This window comes from Lissotriton helveticus, chromosome 8 (genome assembly GCF_964261635.1).
Source record: "Lissotriton helveticus chromosome 8, aLisHel1.1, whole genome shotgun sequence".
NCBI lineage: Eukaryota > Metazoa > Chordata > Amphibia > Caudata > Salamandridae > Lissotriton > Lissotriton helveticus.
The window spans coordinates 1,445,982,780-1,445,996,966 of NC_136069.1; the positions used below are offsets into that span (position 1 = coordinate 1,445,982,780).

The following is a 14,187-nucleotide window of genomic DNA, read 5'->3' on the forward strand; positions in this document are numbered from 1 at the left end:
GTCGTGGTGTCAGTCTTGGACAACCTCAGGAAGGGCATGGATTGCAACAAACAATAGGCTCTGGTGCTCCTCGACCTCTCCGCCGCCTTTGACACGGTGGACCTTACCATCTTACGTTCACGTGTCAGGGCGGCGGGAATTGAGGGCTCAGCCCTGGTCTGGCTATCCTCCTTCCTGAGGGACCGCACCCAGGCGGTTCGGTTGGGGGACTTCACGACCACCCCACTTCAAGTCACCTGCGGTGTCCCCCAGGGTTCCTCTCTTTCTCCCTTATTATTCAATCTTTACATCTTTCCTCTAATCCTGGCACTTCAGCAGCTGGAGGTCACCGTTTATAATTACGCGGATGACCTCCAGCTCATCTTTGACCTCTCCTCTTCTCCCCTCCCTATCTCAAATTTCCAGTCCACTATGATTTTCATCAGGGACTGGATGAACCACAACCATATCAAGCTGAACCCGGACAAAACCGAGTTGGTTCTCACAGGTGGTTCTTCCAGTCCCTGGAACTCTCTCTTCTGGCCCTCTTGTTTTGGTCCCTCCCCCACTCCTTCCTCCACAGTTAAAACCCTGGGTGTTAAAATAAATAACCAACTCACCTTACACTCACAAATCAGCTCTGTGGTTTCTTCCTGTTTCCTCACCCTCCGAACTATTCGCGCTGTCTCCCGTTTTTTTTCCCCCCAGGCACTTAAGCTGATCATGTCCGCGCTGGTGATCTCGCGGCTGGACTATGCCAACGCCCTGTACAACGGCATTCCAGCATACAGCCTGCGCAAGCTCCAGATGGTCCAGAACCAAGCGGCTCGGTTGGTATATGGTCTCCCACGTTTTCACCACTCTACACCCCTCCTTAAGGAGCTCCATTGGCTGCCTGTCAAGGAACGCTCCCTTTTTAAAACTGGCTGTATGGTCTTTCAGGCCCGCCAGGGCACTGCCCCGGCCTTCATCTCCTCTGTGATTAATGAATATGTCCCGGTCAGAGAGCTTCGTTCTTCCGCTAAATCCTTCCTGCAAATCCTGCGCTTTAAACGTAAAAAGTGGGGGGGAGCCAACTTTTCAACTTTGGCCCCCACCTTTTGGAACTCCCTCCCCGACCATTTACGATCTGCCACACAATACTCCTCCTTCCGCAAAGATCTAAAAACGTTTCTGTTTAAACAGGCCTTTTCCTTGTAACTTGTCCTTCCTTTCCCTGCACCAGGTTCACTCCGCCCTTAGTTGCTGGACCTACTACTATAGCGCCAAGAAACCGTAGGGTGAACGCCGCGCTTTACAAATGTTTTTTTAAATTAAATTAAATTAAAGCTTGTCACTCAATTCAAACATCAATGACATTCAGAATTTGCAATCAGTCAATGATGAGAGGACTGTGAAAGTTTCAAAACCTTTATTTATCTTAAGGTTAGAGTATCTATATCTCTTTATTCAGATTAGTACGTTTACAGAAATATAAAATCAAATTTGGGAAGAGTCAGCAATAGAAAATTATACATAGTGTTTCATAAAGAAATCCCCGTAAAATAACTAAAGGATCTATTCTAACTAGAACCCATGAAGAGATTATCTGGAGAAGAACTAATCAGAAATGAACTCTTCATAAAGAGTAGTTCTGGAAAATCAGCCGAGTTCCCTACAGCTACAATCACAACATTAAATAAGATGGTGATCTTTGCAGTAGCATCGATCACCAGGAATCCAGGTGTAGTCACCTGAAAGGAACAGCCAAGGAAATCAACTCTCCATAAAGAAGAGTGTCAGAATAAGGATAGGTTCAGCAGCAAGACCACTGGAATAGGATTCTGAGTCTAATTTAGAGAAATCCGAGAATCTCTGCCTAACTAAATAGGAACATTCATTATTATAGAGCCATACTTTTGTAACATTTCAGTAGGTGTCCTCTGTCGATATCCAGTAAAAATAGTTCAAGAAGTGGTGTTGTCAGTCATACAATGCTTCTTCTTCCGATTCTCATAGTCTGTACCCTCATTGCCATTAGTTGATACAAATTATTTAATATTTATTACATGAAGGAAGGTTCAAATGAGAACCATCTCACCTGAGCTAAGAATGCTCTATGAGCTAAGAATACATGAGCAATAGCTAGTCAGTATTATGAACGCATCTATCAATGTTACTATTTTACATAATTGGTTTAAAGGCTCATTGTATTTCAACTTACGATTTAACATGAGGTGAGGAGCTCGATGAACACTGTTACAGTCAGCACATTCTGAAAGATGTCATTAATGTTAACCAGTTTTCTGCATATCTCATTCATGTCAAGAGTTGAGGTAGAAGACTTTTGGGCTTTGTTAATATTCATGTTAAGAAATGGTTGCTTATGTCCAAAACAAAAAGATTTCTCTGCATTAATATACATATATTTAGTTAATATATTTTCACAGTTTAATTTACAAGTGTTTTAAACATTATGCATTTATTTTTCTGAGTCATTTCTTACATAAACATTTCTACAACATTTAAACCATTTTAAGTGCAATTCTAGAAAGGTGAGCAAGTCATTTTTTCCAAATTTGTGGTAATTTCTTTAAGTTCCATGAAATTATTTATGCTGAGGGCATTCTAGCAGAGGAAATTCTTGCTATCAGTACAGAGTGCAGCCACGCTTGTGGTGGGAACACTTTGCACCATTGAGCGTCAGCAGTGAATTATGTTTCTAAGTTGTCCCGACTCTAGTGTCTCGAAAGATGGCAGCCATTGAGGATCTTCGGGGAATTCCATCATGGTGCTAGGATTCCTTGCTAAGAAAATGTATGCTACAATGATGATGCTGCCAAATCTTGCTATGTGAATGACGATTTTCCCACATCAAGGCCTTTAGTTTCCTGGACATTGGACAATTATTACTCTCAGAAAAGTACCCAGAAGATGTGTGTGATGTGAAAACAAACTTTGGGCTATTAGCACATTTATTCCAAATCTAAAAACCGGGATTTGAAATCTAGAGACCAGGATTGTTTGTTCTGCCAGAGTTCTTGTGACAGAACAGGACTACATTTAAAAGGACATTCCATATATTTACAAATTTAAGTGAACGAGCGCTTAAGGTTTTGGAATTCCAGGAAGTGCAGAATATATCTAAGTGTGGGAATTCACAGGATGCCACCAACGTGCTGATGTTTTGTTCACTTTAAAGCTGTCAAGAAGAAACTGTACTGATCTTCCACAAAGGAGGTTATAGTGACCCAGCTTGAGCTAGGTGAAAGATGTACAGGGTAATCGCGGCGTGGTTATTCACATAGGTATTTGGCGCCTAAGGTTAGATTTGCACTAGATGTGTGTTAATTCTAGAATTTATTTTACGGTGCTCAAAGGAATGGAGAACCACTAAACTCCACAAGGCAAGAGAAAACTCTTGAGACACAATCTTAACTCCCAAGCACACGTTCGAATTCAGACAAGGTTTCCCCTTCTATAAGCTAGACATATATAGAGATATGATGATACAAATCAGCAGTATTGTTTCCAATTTAATTCTTTGTCTCGTTTTATTCTGATCTTTTCCAAAACAGCCAGCAACAGCCAACGCGTTTCGTCGCAACAGGTTGTAATCCTGCGACTTTCTCAAGGCTGTATAAAACAAACATACAAGATTGTGTTGTATTTACTCGTACCATCCACTTTGTCAATCAGCATAAATACAGAGTATAGAATTTTAGTGTGTATTATGCTCAACAAACAAACAGCAAAGGGCACATCTTACAATGTTCCTTATTGTTAAGTTTAAAACATCATTTGGTTCCAAAACATATAATAACATATTGTAACATAAGATTCCAAATAGGCTATACGATGGAGAGAACAGAAACTCAAAGCTCCCACTGGTTCCCCTTATTTCAAACCTTATCGCCCAAAGAGTAAAAAAGGCATTGGAAAACGTGCTCAATATATAGAGACTCACACCTGCGCTGAGACACATGCAGCATTGCCCATAGTGTCTTAGAAATGTATATCAAAGTTGTGCAGGAAAGTGGGAAAATAAGCCACTTATTGAGATTAGGTGATGTTTAAGATCAAGTAACAATACCTATGCAATCCAGAGTAAATCCTCTGTGGAGAAAATGAGAAAACCCGTAAGTATAATATACGTACCTCAACGTACTCACTACTTAATGGTAGTTAAGTATATATATGAGATCAACCTACTGTAAGTGCGGTGATACTTCCAACCCACACAGGGGTTCTGATGAAAGTGGAAGTCGCTAAATATGCGCCAATCCTTAGTATATCTAGTCGAAGTTAATCATCTCTTTAAATCCTTTCTTTCTAAAAATTCAAAATCATTTTATCAGAAAGCTATGTATTCGAAAAAACTTACATAGGCATATTGAGTACGATAACATCTGAAGATCAAATGAATCAGTCATGTAAGCCCATATGCTATAATGACAACGATTAACCCCGTAATCAGCTGAGTAGTTCTAGGTTTGTTACAAGAACAGCCCATACATTAATCACCTCCTAGTTGGCAATATTGATATTTTGGCTAGTTCACATTAGTACCGTAAACGTTAGAAAAAGAACCGTGCAACATAATAGTTATTACATAGTAAAGTTTTGATCTTCGGCATAGTGTCGCACCAAGTTTTCGTATAGTAATAGGTGCGAAATCCCCCGCTAGCTCCAAATCTCATAATAGCGTTATTAACTTAGACAATCCCTCGCTCACTCCAAATCTCACACAAGCGTTATTAGTATGATACATTTAGAATCGTAATTTTCTCTTACCTACAACGCTAAACAGAGTACTGCAAAACCGTTGTTGCTTTCTGCTTCTTCCGTGTTCCGTGTTCCGTGTGCACGTTCCCGGCGTTCGGCGCCTTTCGAGTATAAATAGTCGTTTACTAACCTTACTTTCTATTGGATGCTCTTTCCAGTTACGTAAATAAGAAAATAGATAACGGACTATCGAATTGTTGTCTAAAGGAAGACGTATTGAAAGTAACCCCCAAGATTCCTCAAAGGCCACATATCAATCTTAAGTTTATAACGCAGCTCTCTTGTGTGTCATGGAGTTGAAACAACAATTTATATCGTGATTCCCAAATTTTTAGACAATAGCTAAAACCAGTTAAGAAAATAAAATAAAATTGCAAAATAAAATGGTAGATAATATAGTTCGCCTCATTTCACTAGTGGTATGTATGTAACATCTATCATTATATCACTAAGATTAAAATTGTTCTAGGGTGAGTTAAGAAGTGATGTAACTCTATAGTTGAATAAGGGAAATATGCAAAAACCATGAACTCTCCATCACACCTTGTCTCTAATACAGTAAAGCAGCAGCATTTTTTCAAGATTGAGTTAAAAATCAGTAAACCGTAAAAACCACCTAAGTTGAGAGATAAATGCCATAAATTGCAGAGTTACTGTTACAATATTAATATTCACAATACAGTGTGAGTAGCATATTGACATAAGGAATACTTCCTTTCACATATCACAGTGAATGACTGCACACAGTAATATGTTCAGGCATACTCGTAATCATGCAGGATAATTATTATCTATCGTCACCCAGGAAGTAATGTAATTCCTAATCGATGTTAAGGCCCCACTCAGTGCTACGCATTTTCAGTATCCACAATGCTTCTTTCTTACGCAGCATAAGTTCTCTATTACCCCTTCTTGGGTGTCTGGGTGTCTAGTCTATTCCAAAATATTCAAAGCGCTTGTTTGTGGTTTGTAATGACATATTGTCATGTACGCGGCTAGGGGGTACCTCATATTCCCTAGTTTGACCGCCCTCATATGCTCACATATCCTTTCTCGCAGTGCTCTAATTGTGCTACCTATGTATATTTTCTTGCATCTGCACTCAATAGCATATACAACGAATTTGGAGAGGCAATTGATATTGGTCCTTATTTCATATTTCCTGCCATTGGGACTGTGAAATGTGTTTTTTTGGGGGTTGCCCATTTGCACGCTGTGCATTGGTTGCAACTGTGAAAACCCTTGTCGTGTTCTGTTATCCAGTTAACACTACGGGGCATTGTGGGGTAACTCGGGCTTAGGATTTTTCTGAGCCTATTTGCGTTGTCATAGCTTTTCATTATAAACAGATCACAGTTAAGGAATCTGACATACCTTATTCCAGTGAATGGATAATAGCTCTTTGCCAATGGCTTGAAACTACATACAATGCAGGCCTTTAGTAGTGCACATAAGCTGGCACCCACCAGGCATACATTTATAAAATTACAAATATGAACAAACATACAGTTGGTAAAGCAATATACAATATACAGACTCCCTCAATTGGGCCTAACAAGAATCATCACAATGAAATTCTTCTCCCAGGGATTGTCATTGTAGGTGACCAACATCAAAAGCCTTGCCCATAATGGCAATATATGAGATTCCATGTAATCAAATGCCTTTGTACGTCCTAAACCTAATGCGACAACAATCTACTGTTAGAGGCCTACAGGTTTGACCATATGCTTTTCTTCCTAAATAAGCCAGGCCTACTGCCTTTGTAATAACTTTTCATAAGAAATAAGCCACACCTATGGCATCGGTCATAATATATGTCTCTGCACACCAATTGTGCCTATAGCTGTTATCATTGGCTTGTCAACTGAAGGCCGGGGGGGCTCTGTTCCTAATATTGAGGTGTAGGTGCTGCAATGCCCTAAGGGTCCCCGAAGGGTCTCTTTAGCAGAAATCTTTTGATTCAATTGCCATCAGATCAGTGTGAGGTTGTCCAAAGTGGGGTGATAAGTGGAGTGGGATGGTAGAGGGTTAAAACTGCCTACGAGGTGTCAGATTCATCTTTATTCAGTAGACTTCTCGGTCAAATCAAGAAAGAAAAGGTCCTGCAACAATAACCACAAAGCCCCGCTAGAAAACACAATCAGAGTCATGGAAGATTCATCATGTTTGTGACCACTTTCACACCCCTATCTAACAAAATAAAAATCATCATTACGAAACTGGAATATTTCTCATACACACTATTTGAAATTGGCACACTCACGATTCGCATTCAAATGAACACAGAATCTGCAAGACCAACTGGAACACACCAGACCAAAATCCAAAAGAGACCCAATGCAATCCACCGCTTGGGACAATATCCTTGTGGATTCTGGAGTGTCTGTCTCATCACCACACACTCAAAAGAACTGCACCTGGCCAATGACTTCATATGGACGCAGAGACAACACACCAACTGTAACACTAAAAACTGTGTGCACCTCATCACCAGCCCTTACAATCTCCCTTATTTAGGGATTACAAATGAGCCATCAAGACCAGGATTGGGGATCACAGAAGTACTATTCACTGTGCACACAGCACAACCAGGATGTGCAATCATTTTATCAAGTTGAAATAGACATCAGATGATCTCAAGTGGACAGTCCTGAAAGCCAATCTATCATTGAATGCAACATCGCTGTAGAAAAGAGAAAAACACTGGGTGTTCCACCTCCGTACGCATATACAAGGCTAAAATGAGTGATAACCTGGACCACACTTTGACAATGCACTCCTAAAAACAAATGACACATCTCAGAGAATACCTTTGCAGTCACTTTTATTGGGCACCACAGATGACCTTATTATAATAGCCCAACACTGACCCTATTTCGCTTGGTCAACCCCACGCACATCATCTCGAAATATTCCCTCTAAATGCAAGAACAACTGTGACTATGATGAGAAATATGTACTTGTACTGATGAGCTGGACAGCTTATCTATAATGACAGGATCATAATACCATGACTGACATACATTTTGACTTACGTGTTGATTTCCCTCTAATTGATAAATGTGGCTATGTGCCTTAATAAGTTTGGATCAATTATCAATATATCATGAAAGAAATACTGTCAATAAAGTGAGGACAACAAATACAAACTATATATTTACCACTACCATCCAACTCTGTGAGAAAGTCACAGAGTTACTATTAGACACATCACTACAATATGACCACCAGACATGCGTAGTGATCTTTTTCCCGAAAAGCAAGGACACGCCTACAAATACCACATGTCTACAAATACCACAGGTCTACAAATATCACATGCCCCCAACACTCACCCTTGACCCGGGCGAGCAGAGGGACAGGTTTGTGTGCCTAAGAACGAGCACTCGAAACATGTGAGTGCTAGATCCAGATGGATCATGTAAAGACAGCAGAAGCCGCTAACCTCTCCATTCTTCCTTCCCAATGTCCTTATATGCAGCCCGCATTCAGTGCACGTCCCCTGTCCGGACCAATAGGGCATGGCTGTCCACTTTTCCGTTAAGGCTTTGCAATTTGGGTTACAAGGGGGTACTTTGATGAGCACAAGTGCATGCCGTAGATATCATTAGATGCATGCGCTATGTCACGATCATATTGAGCAGTAAGCGCGGACTACGGCACTGACCGGTTGACATTTGTAAGAACCTAATGAGTGACTTTAAAACACAATTGATGGTATGTGGCTTTTTTATCACAATTTTTATTATAAATCTTTTATCATTAAAATGCAATCAATGCTGACAATCATGACTGAAATACTATTAATGTGTTAGATATATGGATGCTGGATATAATACCGCCCGGGAGAAACCCTGAGCACTCATATGAGTCCATCCTTGCGGGGCCCTTTTGGTATACAGAACGCCTATGCCTGAAATAAAATGCTAGAAATGATATACACTGATTATGATTTTTACCATCTCCTCTCTCATTTTTTCTTTTCCTTATTGGTGGGAGGATCTCGTTTATAACATCAAATAGGTACCACCCTCTAAAGGGGGGCCTAGCATGTTAACTTAAAGTGGGGTACTTAATCCACCCTTGCCTTTGGTCCTGAAGAAGCGTTGCAGATCTTATAGAGACCAGAGAGGCACGAAACATGTCGATCCACATTCAATCAACTAGCTACTTGGGTACAATATTGACCTTATAAGTAGCACTAACATTTGTTGTTTTTTAATCTGACAGGTGAGTCTACGGAATAAAGATGAATCTGACATCTCCTAGCCAATTTTGACCCACTACCATCACACTCCACTTCTCACCTCACTTTGGACACCCTCGCACTCATCTGACAGCAACCCAAACAAAAGATCTCCGCTGAAGTGACCCTTCGGGGAACCAGTAGGGCATTTTAGTGCTGGCCTGATGAGAAGCACCTGCCCGATGATAATGATAATAAGCAATCAGACACATAGGCGTTTATTTACAAGACCCTTGCCCCTTTTAGTGATGCACTGGCGGTGCATTTTGCTGCCCCTTTGTGACTTTTCCTGTCCTTGTAAATACAGCCCCTTTACCTGTAGCACTTTGAGTGAAAGGGGAGTTCTATGGGTGTTCCCACGCAGCTATGGAACTTGACATATTCCAGATTTACGAGAAATCACAAATCTTGAAATGCGTCTGAATACTATGCCTCCCTAGGGCGAGGTGTAGGGAGGTCCTACGAGTAGAAATGTACTCATAAGTTTTGTCCCTCTTTCTATGCGCGCTGAATTCTGCAGCATACATAGAACGAGGAAATCACCTTTGTGATTGGTTATCTGCAGGGAGGTGTTTCTTCCTGCATATAAACAATCGTTAAAAAAATGATATTTGGCAATAGAATTTGAAAAACATAATTTCAGATTGTTTATATGCAGGACGGAATACCTTGCACCATGGTGCAAGGGTGCCTGCGTCGGTGCATGTCAGCAAATTATGCACCAGCACAGCGGAGAGCAAAGGGATCCGTCATAACTTCAAATATGATTTTACCTTAAACAAATAAAATGAGACGAGGAGTTTGGCAAAACAGGAATACGTTTGTTTAATTAAACGTATCGCCCAGGAGATTATCGACAGAGACGCATCTGAAGACAATCTCAGAGTACAGAAGTTTTGGCCGCATATATGTACATTATGTGGGTACAATAAAACACTTTGGCATTCTTTGAAAGGCACCATAGTCATAAATAACAAGAAAAAATGACTGCATGATCACCTCATATGTTATGTTCCTAACTACATGCGTCATTTAACTTTGTAGTATTTTGGGAATGTGCACCATTGGCCAAACTTGTTTTATTGGGGCCAATCTCCTTGGTCCTGCTTGCGATGTGAATATCTATCTGTGGGGTCGATCAGGGTTTTCCCTGGGTACGCATTTGTCTTTGATGTTAGTGTAAGCCCACCTGTGACCTGTCAAGAGGTAGCTTGGGTTTGGGTCAAAGGGCCTGTCTGACCACATATCTCTGACTTGAGGTTGATGGAGGGGTCATCTCGGATGAATCTGACAGCAATGATAGGAGTTTGTGAGTGTGTGTGTATGTGTAACATGGTGGTTATTGATATCATGTTTACCAATGTTCTCATTATTATACGAACCGTTGTTACATCATACACCTGTATTGCACGCGCTGATATTGACGACTTTATGCAGGCATAAGTTACGGTGTAGATTTACTGCTTTTGACATCATGTTGCACTCATAGATTACTGGGTATATCCATATTGCATTTATTGGTACTGCTGCTGCTGTGCATGCATTCTTCAGGTGTACATTGCTATTGTACTTATTGATCTCAACAAATGTATATAAACTTCCAGTTGGCAAATCAAAATGCTATTACTCCTAAGAAAACCTAATGAGGATTATTGTAGTGCATATTTTCTATCTCCACAGTTTAGATCGGGAGGCAAACCAACTAATCAAGCCCTCGGTCAGAGCCCATTACATGACGATTACCTGCTTAGCTATTTAACCGTACCTTGCTGTGGTAAACATCCCTTTTCACAGGTGGCTTTTGGTTCAATTTCGATTTAACCAAATCTATACGGTCCTTTGGGATAGCTATGGCTGGTATAAGCCTGAGGATGCACCTGTGTGCAAATGTGACAACTTTTCTTTACAAGATAGCATGCACCTTATGATGTTTTGTCCTTTCTATAATGTCCCAAGAATGAAGTATTTGGTCCCTTTGCTTAAAGGTAAAGCTTTTTTACAGGCAAAACCTGCTCTCTTGTATCTTCAAATGCTGGAATCACCCTTGGTTATGTTTAGTGTGGAAATTACCTTGTTGCAGCTGTCAGGATCAGGAGCAGGAGAATGAAAACGTAGCATTGGGGTCTGTGATGGGCGACAACTGCTTTTTAGAGATGACAATTTTCTTTTGTGATTATTTATATGTTTTTTTAAATCTTTGTATAAATCATGATATTTTACTGTATGAATTTTTATGAAATTGAAATGCCCTTTTGATTGTAGCATGCTTTTATGATTTTTAACTAAATCGAATAAAGTGATTTTTGACTTGACTTGACTTGACTATCCCCACAGTTTGTTCAGCTAATTCACCAACACAAAACCTACTACAGTAATTTGTGAATTTCCATGTATCAAAGTACCTGCCTACAGGCTTTAGTAAAGTGTAATAAGAATCCTTCCCTAAAAGCTTATTATCTTTAATGCATGTTTTTCACGATATCAGGCCCATTGGATTTGTCATAACCTTTCATAATAAACAGATCAAACCTATGTAATCTGTCATGCTTTTCCCAATGAACTGATGAAGCTTTTCCCCTTTAAAAATGGTTTTACAATGTACCCAACACTGGCTCAAGTGCACATAAACAGGCAGCCATCATGGATACAGTTATAACATTACATATATGTAGAAAATATAGAACCCCCCCTCATCAGAGCCTAACAAGAATGATTGCAGTGAGCTCCCCCAGAGTTTGTCAGAGTTGCCCAACGTCAAAACTCTTGCTTGCTTCAATACAGAATAATACATATTTATGGGCTGTAACATACAGTAATAACAATCCGCACCTAAATGCCAATCACCTCTATGATTTTCACAATAATAACGTCAAGTCTAGGGCCTTTATCATAACATTTTATAATAAACAATTCAGGCCTATATTATCCCTGACTTGCCACAATAACCAACTCTGTCCTGCTGCATTATTATAAAGAAGCCAAAAAGTGCAATGCAAGCAAGCTCTTTAGTGGAAACGCACCAAATTGGTCCAATCAAATTCTATACTCAGGGAGGCCAACACATGGGTAGACCCTAAGGCACACTCTCCGTAGGACTCTGAAACCTATTTTGTGTTGCTCATTTAAGGACAGATGAGAGATGCACTGTCAAGCCAGACCTAAAAATTCATGTGGGTTAATGACTGCCCTTCTTCCATTTATGAGAAAAATTCTATAAATTGTCAAGGTATCTTACACACTTTAATAGCATTGCAATATCACATGTGTGCCTCTGAAAGTTCAAACTCAGAAATCTGGATAAGTAGACAAAACGATGAAAGCTAGTGGAGGGCAAGTACTTTTTGTGGAAGCTCACAACTTCTGACCAATCAAAACATGTGCTCCTGGCTCCCAACAGCTGGTCGGAGCCAAAATCCTTCTTCTGGTGATTCTTACGTTATTGTCTGACGACAGCTGCACTGTCAAGCCAGACACAAAAAGGGGCAGATCCAAAACCCATTCTAAGGATATCTTAAAGTGCTAGTAACAATGCTGTTAGGAATTAGGGATGGCGTAACCTGTGTAATTTATCTGTAGTATAATTCGTGAAAAATTCTGTGAGATACCCGATAATTGTACAAAAAGAGTAATTTGGCATGTAGCACTATTTTCTTTGCACAAAAATGCCTGCTCTCACCTATTTTGGACATGAGGGGGCATTTTGCGCTAGGAAATAGCGCTAAATGTAGCAAGAGCATGAATAGAAGTAATAGCAGCTGCTCGCACTCGCTTATTGAGCTCTTGTAGTCAGATTTCTCCCCCAACTTACTCCTGGCTTTTACTACTATTTTCTTAAAGCAAAGTGCACCCTTGGGTCCAAAATTTATGCATGGATTCCTTTTTGACTACAAAAATAATTCTAAGTGTAAAGCAACATGAACTGCAGAACGAAAAGCTGCTTTGTCCATTTCCCCCAACTTACTTTTAATTAGATGAGCGGGCATAATTGCGTAATTATCGCTAATTGCGCATCAACGAGTAATGCGCAATTGCCAAAAATTACTCTAATTACTCCGACGTAATTGAAATTTGACCCAGGCCTATTTGCGACATAACAGGTGTATTTGTAAAGCGCACGATTACCCGAAGGTGTCCTGGCGCTGAATAACACATGTTTATTGTTACCCAACTCAATGGTACTCATTTTATCGACCTCAAATGGATGAAAGGCTGAGTGGACCCGCTGGAATTTGAACCTGTGACCTTGAGGTCGAACACAGGCCCCTGCAGTGGCTGCTTTAGTCCACTTAGCCACCAGACCCGGCTCAGACCCGGCTCAGCGGGACAGCTAAGGCTGTCCCAGTGAGGTAGTAAAAAATGAATGTGTTGCTACTACATGCACATTGTTGTCCATCATTTCATAGGGAGTATTGAAAATCATTATAATTGCAATTTATAACAGCTAAACTAAGACTCTTTGGGGCATATTTACAAGGGCATTGCATCACCAGAGCATCTTTTTTTAGGGTGCTCCGGTGGCGCAATGCCCTGCTCCATATTTACAAAGCGACGTAAAGCCACATTATGTGGCTTTAACACCCCTTTGTAAATATCATACCCTTTCACGCAAGTATCTGCATGAAAGGGGACATGTAATGGGTGTTGCTGTGGGTGTTCCACTGCAACACCCATTGCTTTTTGATGGTGTCCCATATTTACAAGGATCTGAAAATCTGAGGCAGCGCCAAAAACGAAAGCCACTGAATTGCAGTTGTTAGATTGGCACAGCGAGGAGAAATAGTTGCATTTTTCCTCGTTTTTCCTCTTTCTATGTGTGCAAGGAGCAAAACGTATTAAACGATTGTTAATATGCAGGAAGGTGTCCCTTGGTGCAAGGGTGTCTGATTTGCAGGGAATCATCCCTGCACTCATGGCGCAAGTATGTCTGCGTTGGTGCTAGGTAGCTTTTATTAATGCCAGTACAAGGGAAAACACAAGGGTGTGCCGTATTCTTGTAAATACGGTGCATACCTGCGTCTTTTTAATGACGCAGTGCAGCACAACTAAATTGGTTGCAGCTCCGCGCTGCGCCATTTCTTTGTAAATATACCTCTTCGTGTGTTTTCTGTGGCAGCTGAGTTGACACTGTGTAGTATTTTCTGTGTTTTCCCATGCTCTGCAGTGACATAGTAGTCGAAAGTCTAGTACAACCTTCA

At 40.5% G+C, this 14,187-nt stretch overlaps 1 long non-coding RNA gene across 1 annotated transcript in view; it reads right to left on the reverse strand.

Moving 5' to 3' along the window:
• Window positions 1–1,480: 1,480 nt before the first annotated feature.
• Window positions 1,481–14,187, reverse strand: part of LOC144772001 (uncharacterized) — a 42,701-nt gene continuing 29,994 nt past the window's right edge. The window contains exons 5-8 of the long non-coding RNA XR_013599588.1: window positions 4,753–4,844; window positions 4,171–4,290; window positions 4,052–4,074; window positions 1,481–3,594 (exon numbers count right to left, since the gene is read on the reverse strand). This is a non-coding gene — a long non-coding RNA (uncharacterized LOC144772001). The remainder of the gene's footprint in view (window positions 3,595–4,051; window positions 4,075–4,170; window positions 4,291–4,752; window positions 4,845–14,187) is intronic.